A 21,554-nucleotide genomic window follows, 5' to 3' on the forward strand; every position below is an offset into this window, starting at 1 on the left:
GCCCCAGAAGCAGGAGGAAGACTTTTTCATTCATCTTGTTCAGAATTCTCCTTCACTGTAATGTGAAATATCTTCTCTCTGAAGCTTGGTTTGGACACTCATCTTCTCTATCACCTTTTATACAGGTACCAGAGAAGATCTGACCAATCATGAGACAGGAAAACCAAATTTCAAGAATGACCTAAATAGAGTGTATGGGAATTAGAAATGTATAATTATTTCATGTGTGACACTATGGTCATTATTATCTTATTATTATCTTGGTGTTCAGCTGCCCAGCTTGTAACTGATTGTCATGGTCTCCTGAACATTGTCTATAATTACATAAAAAGGTCATTCATCATCAACTGATTTTTCAGCTAAAATTAAAAAAAATTGGGACTGGGCAATGTAATTTTACATTTATTTTTGTATTCAAGGTTATACCCATTCTATGAGATAATTCATCTCTACAGTGCCATGAGCATGATGTTTGCAAATGCCAAAACCCATAGTATACTAACAGAGATCATTTCTCTTTTAATCTGAAATTTGATTGTATTAAATTAAAATTTGATTACTTAAAGTGATATTAAAATCTATTATTTTTTTCATTAAAAAAATAAACATGGTTACATAGTAGGTGAGGTTGAAGTCCATCCTATGTGTGTGATTATATATCAGTATTTCATTGTATATCCCTTAATGTTGCGGTCATTCAGGTGCTTATCTAATAGTTCTTTGAAACTATTGATGCCCCCTGCAGAAACCACCGCCTGTGGAAGGGAATATCCACATCCTTGCCGCTCTCACAGTAAAGAACCCTCTACGCAGTTTAAGGTTAAACCTCTTTTCTTCTAATTTTAGTGAGTGGCCACGTGTCTTATTAAACTCCCTTCCGCAAAAAGGTTTTATCCCTATTGCGGGGTCACCAGTACGGTATTTGTAAATTGAAATCATATCCCCTGTCAAGCGTCTCTTCTCCAGAGAGAATAAGTTCAGTGCTTGTAACCTTTCTTCAGAACTAATATCCTCCAGACCCTTTATTAGCGTTGTTGCCCTTCTTTGTACTCACTGCATTTCCAGTACATCCTTCCAGAGGACTGGTCCCCAGAACTGGACACCCTACTCCAGGTGAGGCCCCGACCAGAGTCTTGTAGAAAGTGAGAATTATTGCTTTAATCAAGTTAATCCCCCTTTTTAACCCCCTGGCGGTATTCCCGAGTCCTACTCGGGATTCGATTTCTGTGCTGCGATCGGTAAACCCGAGTCAGACTCGGGCCTCACCTCGCTGGATCCCACAGGCAGTGGTTTCTTACCTTGTCCCTGGATCCAGCGATGCCACCGCGCTGTGTGAGCGAGCGGGACCTCGCTCGATTCACACAGCATCCTCCTGTGCCGCTGATCTACGTTCCCTGCGATGTTACGACGCACAGGAGCGGAGAACGGCGCCAAATTCAAAAACGTAAACAAACACATTACATACAGTATACTGTAATCTTATAGATTACAGTACTGTATGTAAAAAATACACACACCCCTTGTCCCTAGTGGTCTGCCCAGTGTCCTGCATGTACTTTTATATAATAAAACTGTTCTTTCTGCCTGCAAACTGTAGATTGTCCATAGCAACCAAAAGTGTCCCTTTATGTCAAAAATGGTTTTAGATCAGCTAGAAAACAGCGATAATAAATTATAATCACTTGCAGAATTGTGCGATAACGATTTTTGGGGAAATTCGTCATAAAAAATAAAAGTAATGACAGCGACAATTCTGCAACTGAGCAGATTTCAGTGATTTTGAGTTATTTGTTATAATTATTTATAATTATTTATAATATTATAATTTATAATTTTGTTTTTAAAAAAATTTCATACCCGGGATCCCTACAATACTCTTGTTTGGTCAGATTTAAGTGAGTTATTCCTAAAATTACAGGCCTACAGTATAAAACGCCAAATTTCCTTGCAAATAATGGTACCGCTTTCAGCACCTTTTTTCCTGAAAGAATCATACCGCCAGGGAGGTTAATGCATGCCAATATTCTGTTTGTTAGTTTCCATCCTAGATTTCCCCAGAGTTTCACCCCCTAGTGAGTAGCTTGCATTCATATTTTTGCCACCCAAATGCATTATTTTAAATTTTTTAACATTAAACCTCATTTGCCATGTAGCTGCCCACCCCATTAATCTGCTCAGATCTTCTTGCAAGGTTCTCACATGATGCAGAGAAGTTATTGCCCTGCTTAGCTTAGTGCCGTCCGCAAATACAGAGATTGAGCTGTTTACCCCATCCTCCAGGCCATTTATGAAAAGGATTGGTCCCAGCACAGAACCCTGGGGGACTGCACTTCCCATTCCTGACCATTCCAAGTATTCCCCATTTATCACCATGCTCGGAACTCGCCCTTGTAGCCAGTTTTCAATCCATGTACTCATTCTATGGTCCATTACTTTGTACAGTAAACATTTATTGGGAACTGTGTCAAATGCTTTTGCAAAATCCAGATACACTACAACTACGGGCCTAGATGGTAGCTCACCTCCTCATAGAAGGTTAATAGATTGGTTTAGCAAGAATGATTCTTCATGAATCCATGCTGATTACTGCTAATGATACCGTTTTCATTACTAAAATATTGTCCTTATCATCCCCTTCAAGAACTTGCATACTATTGATGTTAGGCTAACTGGTCTGTAATTCCCAGGGATGTATTTTGACCCTTTTTTAAATAATGGTGCTATATTGGCTTTTCTCCAATCCAGTTGGTACCATTCCAGTCAGTAGACTGTCAGACATGTTATACTTACCTGCTCTGTGCAGTGGTTTTGCACAGAGGAGCCCAAATCATCCTCTTCTATGGTCCCCAGCCAACGCTCCTGCTCTGTGTGTCCATTCAGTCATAGAGCCATGGTTCAGGCCCCACCTCCTCCATCTCCTCATTGGCTCACTGACTTTGATTTACAGCAGCAAGAGCCATTGGTGCCTCGCTGCTGTCTCAGCAAATGAGGAGGGAAGTCCTGGACAGCCAAGACTCTCGTGCAACATCGCTGGATCGAGATGGGGTTCAGGAAAGTGTTAGGGAGTCTGAGGGGAGCTGCTGCACAAAGTTTATATTTTAATTTTAATGCATAGAAATAAAAAAACTTCTGACTTTAGAACCACTTTAATTTTCATAAACCTGGTCTTCACCCCAGTGCTGTCAAGCCTAAGCGCTAACCACTTTGCCACTGTGCCACTGTGACATTGAATATTTTCTATGTCTACTGGCCATGCTGCTGCCTTCTTGGGAAACTCAAAACTGCAAAAAAAAACAAAAGGTAGAGAGGAGACCCAAACAGCCTCATATTGTAGTAATACATGTTTCAGTAAAGCAATCTTAAAACCAATAAATATTGCACTATCAAGTCAAGAAGGAGAATGGGCATATAGCCAAGCAGAGAAAGTCCCAGAACTAGTGGATCCAAGCTAGCTCTGGCTGGAAAATGTAACTCAATACATGATCACCCTTTGGTTTATGATAACATATTTTCTTGTTTGATTATGAGTTTTCTGTTCCAAATGTTCCAGATGTACTGATATTGGATCAATAATGATCCTCGACATTTCATTTTAGTTTTGTAGATATATTAAATTAAATTCTATATCTATCTATATTTTTTTCATTTATGTATTACATTTTTTTTAATTATTATCCACATTTAAATAAGGAAAAGGTTTATTGTAATAAAACGGCAACATAAGAGTCCAAAACAAGACACTACAAAAAAGCTTACATCCACATAGATATCCAAAGGCAGTAATAACAGAAACATTGACACAGACAGATGCCGTGTCCACATACTCATATCAAATACAATGCTGGTATTGTGTATCCTTGACTTCATCCCACCCAAAGTGCAACAAGGGCGCATATAATCATCCTAATTTAAATGAACAACAGAACCCTATGGTCTATTTGGACACAGGAACAACCTCTGATAAACAAGTTCCCATGGGCTGAAACCAGGGATGTCTAACCACAGTCCGCAACCTTTTCTATCTTACCGGGGCAACCTCGTCATGTAAAAATATGGTGTTCTAGAAGCAGAGCATTACCCACAGCAGACACCCAGTGTGTATGGGGATCAGGGTATTTCCACAATATTAGAATGAATCTGCGTGGAAAAGGGCCCTTCCTATTGCTATCCTAGAGTATTCATCCTCAATGACTTCCTCTAAAACATTTAAGAGACAGCATTAGGGGTCCAATGGGATCCTTACCTTAAATACCATGTTTAATGTATCTACAACCTGCCCCCAATAGTGATGAAGTTTTGGGAAATGCCTTAATAGATGGATTATGTCGCCGTGGTCCCTTCTGCATCTTTGGCAAGATGGCTCCATACTCTATGCCAAAGCTTCGGGGGAGTGTAGTGAGAGCGTAGGAGAATGTAATTTCGAGAGAGCTTCTGGGCCAGAGAGCAGGTTACCACAGCCTGAAACGCCACTTACAATTAATCACCTCATGGAACCTAGGTCTCTCTCCCAAAGCAAAGTCTCTTTGCTAGGGTGGCCTTTGTGGAACTCAGATAACAATATGCTATAACAGGGCTCAAAATTTCAAGCCCTGAGCTACTAGCCAGGCCTCAAGAGTTACTCGCCACCAGTTGCCCCACCTAATTCATACACTGCTCCACGCCTAATTGCGCCCCTAAACACGCCCTCGTAGATTATCTCATGGAATGACACTTAAATGTTTTATGCAGAATCAAGTTACACAATTAAATATTACCAAAAACAACTTTAACAAAATGGGACAGGGCACTGGGGACAGACCAGAGGGACAGGGCACTGGGGGCAGACCAGAGGGACAGGGCACTGGGGGCAGACCAGAGGGACAGGGCACTAGAACTGGATCTCTTCCCCATTCTATTGCTGTCTCCTCTGCAACTCCCATCCATCCTCTCTCTCTCTCCCATTCATCTCATCATCAGGAGCCTGTGTGTGCGGCTCCACGCTTGCATGTCCCCACTTCCCCCTTTTATTCAGGCTGGCAGTGAGGAGAGGAGGTGCAGCACAGCGGGAGGGAGTACAATCCAGCGCTGAGATCCACACAACTGCACAGCCGTTGACACCATAGCACAGCGCACACTGACAGCGCACAGCACACATTGAGACCAGTCTGCTCACAGTGCTCAGGCTGAACTGCTGGACACCTACATAGAGCACAAGGAGAAGAAAACTGCAAAAACTGGAAGGCTGCCACTCTCATGTCAGGGTAACTTTCAGTGAGCGCTGCACTGCCTACCTGGGACACCCGGAGTGGTAATTTTCGCAATCCTCCACCTGACTCATTACTTCCTGCTCCCTGCTCTCTGCTCTCCAGCTACATTGGTCGGGGCCCGGGGGAGGGGGGCAGGCTCAGAGAGGTCATACTGTTGGGTCCCATGGCTTAATGAGAATTGTAAGGAGATCACCTGTGTACTGCTCTGCCTGTGCGCGGCTCACCAGACTACTTTTCCCGAGCATGCACCTTTCCTCTTCGGCCGCCAATCGCATCGGGGCTCTAAGTGTAGGCACAGATTGAAGGGACATTGGTCATCCAGCCCTGTCATCACTCGCCCCCAGCTTAAATCCACTCGCCAAATGTTAGCAGGCGAGTGGAAATTTTGAGGGCTGTGCTATAACACATAAGGCCTTCAGAGTTTTCAGCCATTTTGATGAAGTTGAAAATAGGCGGGGGGGGGGGGGCATTTACCATTTCAAAATTGTAAGCAAAAAAAATGCATATGGGTGGGTAGCAACTATATGTTTTGCAGGGAAGCAAAAGGTAACAGAAAAACATACTTAAAAACCTGAGACATTGGAACTATCTCACGAGCCTTCCACCGAGCGGCATGCACTAACTTGGCTTGTTTTGAATAGTTATCGTTACGCCATATCAGGCTATATTTTGTATATCCAGTGACATGTTGTAGGTGTGGTTACTACAAAGTACCGGTGCTATTTAAATTTAGAGGCAGATCAGAGTGTAGTTAAACTTTGATCTGGTTGATATGTTCAAATTGGGTCTCTGTCTCAGCTTGCCTGTGCTGTGGGCTCATCCTGTTGTGCTGGGGTGTTCTTTCCATCCCAGGGCAGTAGGTTGCAGCAGTGGAGTCAAGGTTTGGGTGCTCTTCCCCAGCAGCCAATCAGGAGGGTTGAGCCTCGCTGTGCATGCTGGGGGAGGGTATTTATGGGGCAGACGCCATTAATTCTGGGTCTACTTCTTCAAGTGCGGCGTCCACCTTTAGGGTGTCTGCACCACAGCGCCCTGGCATTATGGCCTATATATATATATATTCAATATGAGCATTTGCCAGCTATAGAGGGATCTTTTCCACTTCATATGATAAACTGCTTAGACCACCGTTCTATATATCTCTCACACCAGGTTCATTAGTTGGACGCGGCTCACTGGAGTCAACTGTGATGCACTGCTTGTTGCACACCTACACAGCAGTTCACCCTGTTGTGATTGGGACGTATACACTTCACTTACTAGGAGGATTGATGATCACTTTGGAGGTATATACCTGCTTCATGCTAATGCGAAGATTATATTATTGATGATATTTGTGATTATTTCACCTATTCGATAATATTTATGTATATCCTTTTTTCCTGTCTTTTTTCCTTCGTTTTTTGTTGTATGCCTAAACCTCTGAGAAATGTATATGGGCATTTGCGCTACGGCGCACTTCTCTATGTTTGCTTATGAAGTCTCTATTTATTTTAGATTATTTTATATGTCTGTGCGTCCCTGAAGAAGCCCCCTGTAGGTGGAAACATGTAGGACTACTAGCATGGGACACATATGAAAGTTGCTGCACGGTGGTGTTAAGTTCTCCTTTTTGTGATCTCCTTTGTATAAATAGACTGTATTTATTTATTAAACATTTATATATTTTTATAATACTACGATTTCTGAATGATTTCTGTGGTTTTCAATCCGATGCTATACGTTAATATCTAAATACCTACTATAATAACCCAACATGCATTAATAAAATCCCATGCCACACCCCATTACTGGGGATTTATATACATAGTAATAATTATAGTTAGAAATTATTATTACTAGTCAACCAACATTCAAATTCTTCTATAGCCTATGGGCCCGAGCATTTGACCGGAAATGTACGATTGCAGCGTTGTATAGTTTATCTGCTTGTCAAATCTTCTTAGAACTTTCGACAGACACCATAAGCCTTCAATGACAGATTCAACGTTTTGTACAGTATGTTTTTTGCTGCTTCGTCGAATCTTCGTCATCATGTCGAATGGTCTACCCCAACACTGTCTCTATAATGTCAAATCTTTTCTCTCTATGTAGAATAATCTTGGACTAATAGAGTTAAGGTTAGGCACATTCGACCGCAGATTCGATAGACACAGATTGCTATTGTCAGCATCATGTCGAATCTCCTATCTATATCGAACAGTTGTAGCAACGAAAACAAAAATAAAGCATTTTTTAATGAGGGATCTTTCGAATTTCAGATTCTGCACGTTCGTTTTTGTTTGTTAAAACGATAACGAAAATACGCGAAATTCAGAACAAAATACATTCGGACGCAAACTAATGCACATGTCTATTATCCACATATACTGACATGTCAATATAAGAGTCTGATAACAAGTTTGGACTTACCGCACAGTGCATGAGAGTGAACATTGTGAAATGCTCCGTAGGGGAGTTGTGTAATGGGTAGAGAAGCTGGGGCATCATAATAATTTTAATGAGATTTGTCTTACCTGCATTTGACAATGGCAATTTATTCCAAATTTTTATTTTATCACAGAATTTGTTTAGCAGGGAGACGTTTAGTGAACCATACTCAAAAGGAGAGGCGGTCACATAGAATCCCAAATACTTAAATTGATCTGTTATAGGTATGGGACAAGTGGGGGCAATTGGTTGTGTAGAATCACCATCTAGTCTAGTCTAGTCTAGAACAGTGTCCGTGATACTTTTTTTATTTGCACTAACATCCAAATTTTCAGGGCTAACTTTTTTTGAATTTTGGTTTGAGGTTTCCCTTAATATTCATACCAGACCCAAAGGGCCTGGTAATGGACTGTAGGGGAACCCATGCCGATTTTTTCAATTACTTTTATCTGTATTCCCGGGACGCGACAATTCATTATAGCCGCGAGTAGTTTTAAATGACTTTTTTTCCTTTATAAATTTCATTTTGTGCAGGGTCACAGGGAAAATGCACCAGTTTACAGGCATACTGTAGACACCCCCCAGGTATGAAATTTAAAGGAATATTTCACTTTTATTGTTTCATTTTAAGCATTATTAAAATCATTACTCCTGAAAAGACGACTGTTTTTAAAACTTTTTTTTGCATTGATACATGTCCCCTGGGGCAGTACCCAGGTCCCCAAACACTTTTGATTTTTCACGTTTGTGTCCCATAGACTTTAACAGTGTTTGTGCGTTCAAAAAAATGTTTTGCCTGTTCGCGTGTTCTGCTGTGAACCAAACCGTGTTGGACCTTGAAGAAGGAAACATACCCCGAAAACTTGTCCTGAAAAATTATATGTTAGTGCAAATAAAAAAAGTATCACGAACAGTACTTAATTTTCCCCTAATCCTGCTAGAATTGCCTCAAGTATATTTAGAAACATTTGTTATGCTTATAGGTTTTTAAGCCCAAATTTACTATCAATTAATTCATTTAACCTTTTGCCGCAGAGAGTACGCATATATGTGGCCTCGGCATTCAGGGGTGATACCAGGATGATGCCTGCAGCTGCAGGCATTATCCCAGTACTGTTTTTTATAGCGGGCGGTTGGCTCTTCAGAGATAACAACCAATGCAGCTTAAATCAGCTTGGCTGTTATACCAGAGGAGCGAGAGGGGACATCCCCCCTCCTTCCACTCTTACCGGGCTTCCCGTGCCACCCGGAGACCCGGCCCACTTCCGCCGGCTAGAGAGAGACTGACACAAAGTCGGAAACAGCTTAGTTTCAGTCTTTTTTCTGTAAACACGCACAACGTCACTTTCTGTTTACTCCGCTGAAAGTGGGGCACGTTTTAAAAAAAGTGACATGAATTAAAAATTTACGTTTTTGGCGATCTGAATTCTTTAAAAGTGCAAAGGAGGGATTTGACAGCAATAAAAGTGATCAATTTTTTTTTTTAAAGTAACAAAAAATAAAAAAATAAAAATAAAATAAATGAGAAAAACAAATAAAAAGTGCTTAAAGCGCCCCCGTCCCCGCGAGCTTGCACAGCACACGTAAGTCGCGCCCACGTATGTAAAAAGTGATCAAATCACACATGTGAGGTATTGCCGCGATTGTCAAAGCAAGAGCAATAATTCTAGCACTAGAACTTCTCTGTGACTCTAACCTGGTAACCATTATTTTTTTTTAAAGCGCCACCTATGGAGATTTTTAGGTACAGTAGTTTGTCGCCATTCCACGAGTGTGCGCAATTTTAAAGCATGACATGTTGGGTATGTATTTACTCGGCGTAACATCATCCTTCACATTATACAAAAACATTGGGCTAAATTTACTGTTTCTTTTTTTTAATTCATGAGTGTATTTTTCCTAAAAAATTGCATTTGAATTTCAATATTTTATGACATAAAATATTGAAATGATCGCCATTTTATTCTCTAGATTCTCTGCTAAAAAATATATATAATGTTTGGGGGTTCTAAGTAATTTTCTAGCAAAAAATACAGATTTTAACTTGCAAGGAGCAAATGTCAGAACTAGGTTTAGTCATGAAAGGGATTTATTATCATTGCATGGAGATAAAATTCTGTAGAATTATTGTATGTACATAGATAAGGTTAATCCATCACAATTCAATCAATTGGTTTCATCTATTTAGGTATTTCCTAACTTAAATTTAGTATGCCATGTATTTTTCATATGCCGCATAGATCACACAGCGATCGGCAGCATCTGGTAGGATGATTAAGGTTAATACCCACACTGCTGGACAGGTATTTACATCCGGGAGGTTGCTGTTAATTTGTCTGAGGAAGGACATACGTTGCTCTTCTGAAATCTCCCATGATTCTCTGCAATTAATCACAAGCAGCAAGAGACTTACACTGCGATTCTGTGTAGAGGCGTCCTTTCCAGCCAGCACTGTCAACTTCTCCCCGGTGGTTGGCAGTTGCCAGGTGAAGTCGGCTTTTCTCTACTCGGTTATATGCCCATTCTCCTTCTTGACTTGGAAGTGCAATATTTACTGGTTTGAAGATTGCTTTACTGAATAAAATACACTATATTACCAAAAGTATTAGGACGCCTGCCTTTACAAAGGGCATAAACTTTAATGGCATCCCAGTCTTAGTCCGTTGAGTTCAATATTAAGTTCGCCCACCTTTTGACCCTTTGCAGCAATAAGAGTTTCAACTTTTCTGGGAAAGCTGTCCATAAGGTTTAGGAATGTTTGACCATTTTTCCAGAAGCACACTTGTGAGGTCATCCACTAATGTGGACAAGAAGTCCTGGCTAGGGATGAGCCGAACACCCCCCTGTTCGGTTCGCACCAGAACTTGCGAACACACCAAATGTTCGTGTGAACTTTAGAACTCTATTAAAGGGTATGGGACTCGAACGTTTGAAATCTAAAGTGCTAATTTTAAAGGCTAATATGCAAGTTATTGTCCTAAAAAGTGTTTAGGGACCTGGGTCCTGTCCCAGGGGAAATGTATCAATGCAAAAAAAGTTTTAAAAAAGGCAGTTTTTTCAGGAGCAGTGAATTTAATAATGCTAAAAGTGAAACAATAAAAGTGAAATATTCCTTTAAATTTCGTACCTGGGGGGGTGTAAAGTTAGCATGTGAAAAAAGCGCATGTTTCCCGTACTTAGAACTGTCTCTATGCACAAAGTGTTATTTTTGAAAGAAGAAAAGACATTTAAAACTGACTTGCGGCTATAATGGATTGTCAGCTCTGGCAATTCAGAGCGAATTCATTCATAAAAAAAATAAAAAATAGCGTGGGGGTCCCCTCAAATTCAATTACCAGGCCCTTCAGGTCTGGAATGGATATTAAGGGGAACCCTGCCGTCAATTTAAAAAAAAAATGACGTGGGGTTCCCCCAACTATCCATTCCAGACCCTTCAGGTCTGGTGTGGATTTTAAGGGGAACTTCACCCCAAATTTTTTTTAAAAAATGGCGTGGACTTCCCCCAAAAATCCACACCAGACCCCTTATCCGAGCACATTAACCTGGCCGGCCACAGAAAAGAGGGGGGACAAAGTGCGGCCGCCCCTCTCCTGAACCGTACCAGGCCACATGTCCTCAACATGGGGAGGATGTCCCCCATGTTGATGGGGACAAGGGCCTCATCCCCACAACCCTTTCCCGGTGGTTGTGGGGGTCTGCGGGTGGGGGGCTTATCAGAATCTGGAAGACCCCTTTAAAAAGGGGACCCCCAGATCCTGCCACCCCCATGTGAATTGGTAATGGGGTAATTGTACCCCTAGCATTTCACGAAGGAAGTGTAAATAGTTAAAAAAACACACACACACACCGTAGAAAAAAGTCCTTTATTAATAAAAAAATCAAAAAAATCCAGCGGTGGTAATCCACTCGGTCCCGGCTTTCTGCTCCAACGTTGTCTGTATCCAGCGACAGGTGATCTCCGGTCCAGGGATGAGAAGATCCATCCATCCCGAGCGCAGCATCGCCAACCTCCTCTCTCCGCTGGACACAGCCCAGCGGAATGACGCGGGTGAAGCTTTGACATTTTTTATATAGGGGAGGCGAGGCCACCTGTCACATGACCCCGCACCTCTGATGCACCCTCTGCTACGTCACTGGGGAAGCCCAGTGTTCACCCTTGCATCAGAGGGGGTGGGGTCATGTGACGGGTGGCCCGCCTCCCCTATATAAGAAATGTCACAGCTTCACCGTGTCATTCCGCTGGGCTGTGTCCGGCGGAGAGAGGCGGCCTCCGATGCTGTGCTCTGGAGCTCTGGATGCCGGAAGATCTTCTCATCGCTGGACCGGAGAGGAGATCAAGACAACGTTGGAGCAGGAAGCCGGACCGAGAGTGGATTACCACCGCTGGATTTTTTTTTATTTTATTTTTATTAATAAAGGACTTTTTTCTACGGTGTGTGTGTGTTTTTTCCAACTATTTACACTTCCTTTGTGAAATGGTAGGGGTACAATGTACCCCATTACCAATTCACATGGGGGGCCAGGATCTGGGGGTCCCTTTTGTTAAAGGGGTCTTCCAGATTCTGATAAGCCCCCCACCCGCAGACCCCCACAACCACCGGGCAAGGGTTGTGGGGATGAGGCCCTTGTCCTCCCCATGTTGAGGGCATGTGGCCTGGTACGGTTCAGGAGAGGGGGGGCCGCACTCTGTCCCCCTCTCTTTTCTGCGGCCGGCCAGGTTAACGTGCTCGGATAAGGGGTCTGGTGTGGATTTTTGGGGGAACTCCACGCCATTTTTCTTTTAAATTTGGGGTGGAGTTCCCCTTAAAATCCACACCAGACCTGAAGGGTCTGGAATGGATATTTGGGGGGAACCCCACGTCATTTTTTTTAAATTGACGGCGGGGTTCCCCTTAATATCCATTTCAGACCATCAGTCCGATTAAGCGGACTGATGGTCTGATGTGCCTACACACCATCAGTTAAAAAAACAATTGAGTCCAACGAGGTGACGTAAAACACAACGACGTGCAGAGAAAAATGAAGTTCAATGTTTCCAAGCATGCGTCGACTTGATTCTGAGCATGCGCGGGTTTATAACCGATGCTTTTGCATAATAACCATCAGGTTTTGACCAATCGGTTAGGTGTCCATCAGTTCAATTTTAAAGTAAGTTCTAAAATTTTTGACCAAAGGATAACTGACCGATGGGGCCCATACACGATCGGTTTGGACCAATGAAAAGGTCCTTCAGTCCGTTTTCATCGGTTTGGACCGACCGTGTGTACGCGGCCTAAGACTTAAGCCATGTACACACGATCGGAATTTCCGATGGAATTTTCCATACGAATTCCAATGAAGCTGACTTAAACGCGGAGACGTAAAACACTACGGCGAGCCGAGAAAAATTAATTTCAATGCTTCTGAGCATGCTTGTTTTTTTTCTCCGTCGGAGTTGCACACAGACGATAGGAATTTCCTATCGTTTTTTATTCCATCGGAAAAAAAAACATGTTTGCATTTCTAAATACTGACGGAAAAAGTCTGATGTGGCCCACACACGGTTGGAATTTCCGATGAAAAAAGTCCATGTACGCGGCATAAGACTGGGATGCCATTAAAGTTCATATGCGTGTTAAGGCAGGCATCCTACTTTTCGTAATATACTGTATTACTACTTTATGAGGCTGTTTGGCACCACTCTATCCCTTTGTTTTTTACTGAAAATTATGCCACATGTTTATGCCAGGAGCAGCACTTGAGGCCCCCTATATCCATTTGAATAACATTTATAAAAAGGGTATTTCTTTATAGAATATTTTAATATCACCATGACAGTGCTTTGGACTGTCCTAGAGAATAAAATTGGATTTATGCACTTTCCTGTAAAATCCATTTCTTTGAGTTTCTTTACTCATAAGGGTTACGCACCACCTATATGTGATTGGACACTGGCAAAAAAGACAAGCCACACACCTTAACATAGAGGGGAAGGAGTGGATCTCTGTGTCCTGTGATATACTCCAAAAATAATATTTTACAGGTAAGTTCAAAAATCCAATTATCTCTATTGTACATCACGGGATGTGCCCCGTCCATGTGACGGTGCCCACTCAGAATCCATCTGGTCCGTCCTTACAGTGCTGGATGGAGAGGAAAGAAAGCAGTGAGGATTTCAAATTCCTGAAATGGTGGAGAGGCTTGCAGGAGCCCTGACAGCTCAGGATTGTGGGAGGGAAGTACAGCGGGAACAGGGGGTTGGGATTGCGTCCTATGTTAGGTCCCATTTTCATGTTTTCAGGAAAGGTGAACTATCCCTTTACATATAATTATATTCTTTATCTCCCACGTCTAAAATGTATTTATTTTTTGCCTTGAAGCTTGGAAATGTAATCCATAGCCTTCTTGAAAAACATGTCATTATATGTCAGCTGTAAAAAATCAATTCTACTGCATACAAAATTCAACTGGATATTTACTAAGCAGTGTGACATAATAAAATGAGAAAGTCACAAAGTCATTACAAAAAATGTAAAAAAAATAAATAGATGAACTCAGTTACGCACAACCTTACCTTAGTAATGACCATGTGACCACATGTAACATGATTACATACTAATAATAGTAATAGCTGTGAGCTAAAGTAAACCTTTGAATTGTCCGTTCACGCCAAAGAAACAGGTTAATTTCACTGGCCCACCCACTCTCACCATATGGTCCCCTTCTTCAGGAAAAACACAGAGGTAGATATCTATAATGTAAATCATAACTGAAATACAATTACCTACATCAATACATTTCCATATATACAATGGGTATAAAAAACAATTACCCCCCTTTAAAATAATTACATTTTGTTGCTTTTCAGCCTGAAATGAAGACAGACACAGATTTTTGTTTTATCCAGCTGTATTTACTCAGTGCAACTTATAATATCCAAGTGAAAGATATAACACCAACATGTCAGAAAAAAATAAACAAATTCAAAAACAGAATCACTGAGTGGGAAAAAGACTTGTACTGTTTGCACGTGTTTTTGAGAATTGCTATTTTGCACGGATATTGTGCACAGAAGAATTGTTTGCACCGGATTGTCACTATTTTTATTTGTGTAGTTTTATGAAGATTTATTCACAGGTTTTTATTATTTATTTTCACCTATTTATTTTGCACTATTGATGATTAATGCACGTTTTGTATATTTAGTCTTATTAACTTTTTAGTAAGCGCCCCCTTACCTCCCCCATTTTTTTACTGTTATTAGTGTGTGAACATTCATCAGGTGGCTGCTACTTATTATAGTTTCGTTTTTTCCAGTTATTCCCCCTTTGGTTTGCGCATTAGTACCCCCATTTCTATATATAACTTGCATATAAGCCTTGAAATGTAACACTTTTGGTTTTTCACGTTCGTGTCCCATAGACTTTAACGGTGTTCGCATGTTCGCACAATTTGTTCTGGTGTGAACTGAACCAGGGGGTGTTCAGCTCATCCCTTATCAGTAGATGTTAATATTTGGTTAGTATGTGTTTTACCTGCTTGGGTTGCAATGATGGTGATGATCTTAAGAGTATCATCTTTTTTTCAGTTCTCTTTGGGAGAATAGGAGATCCTGACGTGATTGACTATATGCTCGTTTGTAGGCTCATTTGAGGGAGGTTTTAGAATGGCCTCGCTCAAGGAGTCTTGCCCTCAAAATGTTAGCTTCTTTTGGAAGCAGGCATCATCTGAACAATTCCGCCTAGCCCTGAAATACTGGCTGTAGGGAATGGAGGCCAGTAGGGGTTTAGGGTGAAAACTTGAGGCATGAAGTAGCGAATTGCCTGCTATCGGTTTGCGGAAATGTTCACTAGAGAGGTGACTATCAGTTTGTTTTTGGATGAGAACATCTAAAAAAGTAATTTTGGTAGTAGGGTGGCACCGATTCTGATATTAGTATCGGAATCAGAGCTGATACCGAGCATTTGCAGGAATACTTGTACACCTGCAAATGCTCTTGATGCCTAGTCTGATACCTGGACTCAGGGATGATCGGAGCTGTGGTGGGGGAAGTTATAATCACGGATCTCCCTGTGTGTCTTTCAAAAAAGCAGCTAACAGCCACTTCTCCTCTTCTCCCCTCAGCAGCTTTCAGCTGGTTTATTGAAAGCCACACAAGGAGATCCGTGATTATAACTCCCCCCACCGCCGCACCAAACCTTCCTGAGTGTCCCCTGTATCCTCCTCTGGCTCCCTCTGTGTCCTCCTCTGTGGGCTCCTCCGGTCCCACCTGTCCTCCTCCAGCTCCCCTCTGTGTCCTCCTCTGTGCTCCTCCATGGGCTCCTCTGGTCCCTCTCTCCTCCTCCGGTCACCCTCTATGTGCTCCTCTGTTTCAGGATCGAGAGCGGAGAAAGGAGCCTATATTTACTGGCTCCTTCTTTTTCTGAATAGACAGAGTCAGTGATCACTGACTCTGTCCACTCATAACTGAGCATCGTAAATCGTAGATAGAGGGGCCTCTGTCTCCTGTCCATTCATGTTCAGTGCAGCTGAGGCTGCTGAGAAAAGGACTGGGGAATCTCTATCCTCAATTCCTTTCCATGTCTCAAAGGGGAGATGTCATAGGTCTGTTTAGACCCCTGACATCTCGGAGAACTGGAGAAAGTGCAGAGAAGAGCAACCAAACTGATAAGAGGCATGGAGGAGCTCAGCTATGAGGAAAGATTAGAAGAACTAAATCTATTCACTCTTGAGAAGAGGAGAAATAGGGGGGATATGATCAACATGTACAAATATATAAGAGGTCCATACAGTGTACTTGGTGTTGAGTTATTCACTTTACGGTCAACACTGAGGACAAGGGGGCACTCTTTACGTCTAGAGGAAAAGAGATTTCACCTCCAAATACGGAAAGGTTTTTCACAGTAAGAGCTGTGAAAATGTGGAACAGACTCCCTCCAGAGGTGGTTCTGGCCAGCTCAGTAGATTGCTTTAAGAAAGGCCTGGATTCTTTCCTAAATGTACATAAAATAACTGAGTACTAAGATTTGTAGGTAAAGTTGATCCAGGGTAAATCCGATTGCCTCTCGGGGGATCAGGAAGGAATTTTTTCCCCTGCTGTAGCAAATTGGATTATGCTCTGCTGGGGTTTTTTGCCTTCCTCTGGATCAACTGTGGGTATGGAGTTGGGTGTATGGGATTGTATTGTGTTTTTTATTTTGTTTGTTTATTTTTTTTGTGGTTGAACTGGATGGACTTGTGTCTTTTTTCAACCTGACTAACTATGTAACTATGTAACTATGTAACTATGTAACATCTCACCAAAGTTCCCCTACCCACCAATAGGGTTAAATACAAATTAAATAAAAAAGGAAGCATTGTAATAAATAAATATTTTAAAGTAAAATTGTAAAAATAATAAGAAATAAATATGATAAAAAACTGACACCGGCTGTCCACTCCCCCCCCCAAAAAAAACTACTGGCTAAAAAAGTGGTATCGGTGCAACCCTATTTGGTAGCACTCGATGACATCATAAATTTTAGATTGAAATAATTTGTATTAATTGGTGTAATTAATTCATTAAGAAAAAGCTCTGATCCATCACATACTACAAATATAGGTACCAGTTGGCATAGGCCAGGGCACAAAACGTCCCCATGGCCTGAAGGAAGTGGCCCCTGTTAAATGAGAACAATCTAGGGCATGTAGAATGAATTTGTTATACTGATATTCATGCTGTCCGATTTGTGTGAGAACATGGCGTATAGCTGCGAGGCCCTCGTCATGAGGAATAGTACTATATAGGGCCTTGACACCTATAGTATAGGAATGAGCCGAACACCCCCCGTTCAGTTCGCACTAGAACCTTCAAACGGACCGAACATTGGCACGAACATTTAGAACCCCATTGACGTCTATGGGACTCGAACGTTCAAATTCAAAAGTGCTCATTTTAAAGCCTAATATGCAACTTATTGTCAGAAAACTTCTCCCGTTTCTTCTTTTCTTCCTTTACAATATGCGTTTTTTTTACCTGTGTGGAAACTTTGAACATTGGAACGGGAGTCCGTATATCTTTTTAATTTCATAAACATCCAGTGCAGATTGGGATGTTTTTAGTTTAGTGTTCATATTTATAAACTAAAATAATTTTTTCTTTTTATATCTACGGGATGCTTTAGATGTTCAGTGGTATGTATTGTGTATGGACAATGGATATTTAACAACTATAATATATTTTTTTCCAATGAGTGTTTTTCATTTCATTCATTGGTCCATACACAATGCAAAATTTTTTGTTTTGATTTGACTGCGATCCCATATGGACATGTGTTTAGTGTATGTGGACATATGTTGAAGAATAGGTGCCTGTTGGATTCACCGTACAAACATACTGCAATATAGCAATATAGACATCGGTAAAATACATAATAACTTTGACACCTTCACATTCTCATGTCTACTCACTATATCCTAACATGTCAATATGGGAATTCTGGAATCAAATTGTAGTTATTACCATTTTTTCGTTAAATCCGGGATATTTAATTAATTAACTTTTTTGAATTTTTGAACTTTTCGGTTCTTTTTATTATGACCGAGATTTTTCTGTTTGTGGTCACAGCTATTTAAGACACCTGTACAACTTTGTTGGTGTCACAGCCTGGTTTATGTGCCGGTTAGGATATTTATGTCCTCCTATATACTATATACATGTGCCCAATACCTAGGGTTGAAACAGAATTACGGCCATTTTACCGGCCCCGGTTTTTCCCTCCTAGCATGCGCAATTGGCTCATCAACAGTTTAATTTACGACCATCGGCTAATCAATAGCCCAATTTACGAGCATATATAGGTGTCATTTCTTGTACCTTTTTCGATTTCAACCTGTCCCATCCTTTCACCATGTTTTATTAACTTATTAATTTGTTTGGTGACAAATATGTTTGGGTATTTTAAGAGTAAATAATACATGATATAAAATACAAGGTTTAGAAAATAAAATACAAAATAAAAAACATTAGAGGTGGTAGAGGGATTATTCAACTAAGGCTTTTTTCTACATTCACTTTTATGTTCCTTCAATTATTGAACTATGGAGGTATACGTATACACATATATATAGTTAATGTGGTAGGTTTGCCTACCCCCTCTTTTTCCACTTTTTGCATTTATTGCGGTTGGTGTTGTGCTCTTTTCACAACACCACATATTTTAGTTTATTTTTATTTGTTTACCTTTTCACATGACACTACTAATCACAAATGTTTTCACTTGTTCATATTATTATTCACCATATAATTTGAGTTGTTTCCCCATTTATTTCTTTTTGCACTTCTTAGACTATTCAGGTTTAATTACCACTACCTGTGCCATTGGCTATGGCTACATATATTAATCACGGTAGATGTATACACATGGGCCCAGATTCAGGTAGATTTGCCCATTACTTACACATGAGCTGCTCAGCTGAATTTCTCTGCGCTGGGGCAATTTCGCCAAATTGCCACCTGATTCAGGAATCGTTTGTTCATTTAATTTGCTCCTGTTTAAGGCAAAGCTGAGGGCGCAAGGCTGTGCAAGTCAAAGTGGGTGTGCCCCTATGTAAATGAGGATTTTTCGGCTCAGCAGAGGTTTGCGCCGGGCGCGCGCATGCGCAGTTATAGCGCTGCCGTCTGCGCATTCGTCAAACTGCGCCTAGCATACTTTCAGGGCAAATCCTGCTCAGCTGCTTTCACTGAGCAAATAAATAGGAGCAGACTTGCGCAGGTTCTTTGCTGAATTTCATCCTGCTTTTTCCAACCCCCCCTGAGCAAGGAAATTCAGCCCATTTTGAAGAGATGGCACCTCCCAAAGGAACTAAAAAAAGAAAGGCAAACTTCGTGGCTGCGGAGATGGACATCTTAATTGCTGCACTCCAGCAACATAAAGAACTTCTATATGGTGCCCAGCGGGCAAACACCACCGTTGCCCAAAGGAGGGCTATCTTTGAAGCCATAGCCCTGGACATCAATGCCCTGGGTAATGAAGATCGTTCCTGGGATGACATTCAAAAAAAATTAATGATATGAGGCGCAGGGTCCGGGATAAACTGGCTCTTATCCGAAAACATACCGGTGGCACGGGAGGTGGACCGCGATGTAAGATCCGCCTAAATCATGAGGAGGAGCTTATTGCCCAAACTTTTGTGCAGGAGCAGGTGGAGGGACTTGCAGGGTACGACTCCACTGTTGGGAACTTGGGGACTGGTAAGTTATTTTTGTTTCATATCTGCTGTGCATCATGGGAGGGGGTAGAAGTGAACATATTTGTGGGTAGAAGTGAAGATGGAACTATTATTTTTGTTTCATATCTGCTGTGCATCATGGGAGGGGGTAGAAGTGAACATGTGAGCAGTGTGTTGCACCAGCAAAATATTTCGTTTTGGTGTCATCCACAGGTGGTGAGGATGATGATGAAGCTGGGCCGTCTTCGGCTGCGGGTCGACCCACGCCATCCATACCAGAGCCAGGGGTCCAGTCAGGCCCCATGGACATTATGGCTATGCTGGTCCAGGAGGAGATCCTACCGGGGCCAAGTATGGTGGAGGAAGTTGTTTTGGAGGAGGATTCCTTTTCCCTAATCCAGGAGGACTCTGGCTCCCTCCAGGAGGATACCACCATCCCTGAGCAACCCACCACCCCCCCGCCCAGCACGTCATCCCCCTCCAGGGCCAGCCCCTCCATTGTGGACCCCTCCCCTTCTCCCTCTGTCCGTGCCCGAGCCTCTCCTCCCAGGAAGGCTCTGTCCAAAACGAGGCATATATCCTCCAGCCTCCGTGACGGTCTGCTGGAGGAGCAGGCCCTGCAGACCCGCCATATAGGGGCCATGGTGGGAGATGTTCGACGTCTGGCTGACAGCATGGCATCCACCTCCACCTCTGTGCAGCATGCCCTCACCCTGCATGCAGACCGGGACAAACATGTCTCACAGAGCCTGGCGGAAATAAGTGGCAACTCCAAGGCCATAGTCACCTGCTTGGTGGCTCAGGAGAACGCCCCCGCTTTATTAAGCAGGATGGCAGCTGCGGTGGAGGCCAACACCGCTGCTGTGCAGGCCAACACCGTTGCAGTGCGGGAGGAGGGGAGAGTTACCCGCCGTCATCAGCGGGATACCACCACCCGCCAAATGCGGATGTTGGCCCAGTCCTCGCCCGCCTGGCCAACGCCATGGAGGGCATGCAGCCACCACCTGCGAGGAGTGTGGAAGTAGGGGTTGATGCTCCTCCCCCCCTCAATCCCCACCCCATGCCTCCTCCGCACCACGGAGATTGAGGAGCCAGAGCCGGGGCACCCTTGGCCCAAAGAAAAAATCAAAAAAATTATCTAATTTCTACATTTATTTTATGCTCAGAATATGAGTTTATTTTTTTTTTGATATATGCTCAGGATATGAGTTTATTTTATTTTTGATATATGCTCAGGATATGAGCTTTTATATTTATTTGTAGTCCCTACACACGGTGAGGAGTGTATACTACAGTGTGACTGGTGTGTGAATGGGGGGGGGGGTGGCACTCCTGCTGGAAAAGGGGTGTCACCCTCTGCCATGTGAAAGGTGTATGAATGGACAGCAACATAATTGGAGCCTTGACGCGGCGTTGCTGCTCCCTAATACCATGGGGTATTGTTGGGTCTAATCCAATTTGGGGTGCATGTGTCGGGAGTGTGCTAGGGACTACAGTGGTGTGCATACATGCATTATACTTGTGACAAGATCAGGGTGTGTTTAATGTGCAAAGAGACGTTCCACAAGACCATTCCGGATTGCTCTTCCCTCAGAAGATCCGGTAGTGTTTCTTGGGGGGGGGGGGGTTGCGTGGTTCGGGGGTAAGGTCATTGCGTAGCTCAATGTGCATGCCCTTTCTCTCAGCAAAATT

General features: G+C 42.4%; 1 protein-coding gene across 2 annotated transcripts in view; it reads right to left on the reverse strand.

Moving 5' to 3' along the window:
* LOC120920573 (cubilin-like) overlaps positions 1-21,554 on the reverse strand; it is a 146,071-nt gene that overhangs the window by 65,219 nt on the left and 59,298 nt on the right. The window lies entirely within an intron of this gene.

Source organism: Rana temporaria, chromosome 13, assembly GCF_905171775.1.
Source record: "Rana temporaria chromosome 13, aRanTem1.1, whole genome shotgun sequence".
Taxonomy (NCBI): Eukaryota; Metazoa; Chordata; class Amphibia; order Anura; family Ranidae; genus Rana; species Rana temporaria.